We start from the raw sequence: 2368 nt of genomic DNA on the forward strand, positions 1-2368 counted from the left end.
GACACCATTTTCTTGTGGTGTTCCTGGAACTGTTTTCTCTCTGCGAATTCCATTCTCTGAACAATATTTATCAAACTCTTTATTGTAATATTCACCTCCATTGTTTGATCTGAGACACTTCAACCTTTTTCCTGTCTCATTTTCAACCAAAGCTTTCCATTTATTGAAAGTATCAAATATATCAGATTTATTTCTAATACTATAAATCCACGTTTTTCTGGTTGCATCATCAATACAAGCAACATAATAACAAGAGCCATAGAGAGATGATACCTGATCAGGTCCCCATACATCTGTTCGCACAAGCTCTTAATTTTTCGCTCTTCTTTCCTTTCCCAACTCCAAGGAATCTAACTCTCTTCAGTTTTCCATAAACACAATTCTCACAGAATTTTAAATCAACATGCTTCAAACCTGGTAACAAATTTCTTGAGCGAAGAATCTGCATCCCCTTCTCACTCATGTGCCCGAGCCTATGATGCCACAATGTCGTATCTTCTCTTGTAAAGGTTAAAGCATTAACCGAATTAGAAATACCATTGCATAAATATAATGTACCAACATTTTCTCCTTTTTCTATTACCAGGGCTCCTTTAGTGACCTTCTAGGTTTTATCTGTAAAAGTAGTTACACAACCTTCACCTCCCAACTTCCCTGTTGAAATTAGATTTTTCTTCAAATTTGGAACATGCCTTAGCTCCTTCAACAACCATTGATTTCCATTCTGCTGTTTTATGAAAACTGTACCCATTCCAATGATTTTACAGGGTTTATCATCACCCAATCGAACCTGTCCAAAATATCCTTGAACATAATCATGAAAATATTTCGTATCAGGTGTGGCATGGAATGAGGTCCTTGAATCTACCGCCCAGGCATCAATAATATTTTCTAATGAAATAATCAAAGCATCTTGCAACGCATCACCTGTCACATTCGCTTCATGATTGTTTTCTTGTTGCGCGTCTCCTTCTTTTCTGTTCCGAGACTTGCAGTCTTTCTTTAGGTGTCATTTCTTCCCACATTTCCAGCACACTATCCTTGATCTGGACTTGGATCTGCCTTTCCTTGACTTACTATGATATACTGGGCTCTTTCCTCTTTCCATTTTTCTTCCCCTAGTCTCTGCGGTCAAAGCATTACCTGATGTCTCACCGGAGCTTTTCCGTCGCATTACCTCGCTAAGGATTGCACCGACAACATTATCAAACTTTAAAGTACTAGATCTAGAGACAGAGTTACTAATGGCCATAACTAAACCATTCCAACTTTTTGGCAATGAGCATAGAAATAACAGAGCCCTAACTTCATCATCAAAAGTTACTTCTACAGAACTTAATTGATTGGTAACTGTATTAAATTCATTTAAATGATCAGCAACGGATCCACCTTCTGACATCTTCATATTAAATAAACGCTTCATAAGAAATACCTTATTTGAGGCCAAGGGTTTTTCATATAGTTTGGCCAATGTGGTCATTAAACCATCTGTTGTCGTTTCCTTTGAAATATTAAAGGCTACCGACGCCGCTAGGCACAACCGTATTGTTCCAAGTACCTTTCTATCAAGAATATCCCATTCTATGTTTATCATACTCGTCAGTTTCTTTGTCTTTCTGCTCAATGGTAGGTACATATATTTCTGATAGAAGTAATCTTCCATCTGCATCTTTCATAGTTGGTAGTTTTGGCCGTTAAATTTTTTGACCCTAAACCTACCATCTTCCACCATTGCTCCCACTCGAACCAAGAACCCTTCTCTCCTATGAGTTTGTCAGCCAAATAGGCCTTTGACTATGATACCAGTTGTTAGAAAATTATATATTACAGAGCAATGGAACACATAAAATATATTGCAGAAATATAAGCACAGAAAAAACACATAGAACAAGAGAGACAGATATACGTGGTTCACCCAATTTGGGCTACGTCCACGAAGAAACAACCAGTCCTTTCTTTTATATTATCTAACAAAATGAAGAGATACAACCTACAACAAATCCGCTGTAATTCCCTCTTCGCTCTTACGCAATATCCTCTCTCTTTCTCGCTCAGAATCCACATCTACATAAACACAATACAATTCCCTCATATATAGTGAGGGGTTGCCTTCTAGGGCAAAGAACCCTAAATTAAACATAACTTCTACTGTAATATTTCCGCCTAATGAACGACCCAGATTGACTACGAAATTACAACATTTTACAAGGCAATTTACATCTATTTTTAGCTTCAGGGGCACCCCCCGTGGACCCCCCTGGCGGCGCACATAAACGGGCGGCAATACGAAATGGGGTCTAATGCAACGATACATATGAATAAAGAAGATAATCAGGCTCCACACCCAACATATTTAATGTTTCAGATC

This window comes from Pinus tabuliformis, chromosome 9 (assembly GCF_031772625.1).
Source record: "Pinus tabuliformis cultivar Carrire ecotype Pingquan chromosome 9, CPIR1, whole genome shotgun sequence".
Classification (NCBI taxonomy): Eukaryota; Viridiplantae; Streptophyta; class Pinopsida; order Pinales; family Pinaceae; genus Pinus; species Pinus tabuliformis.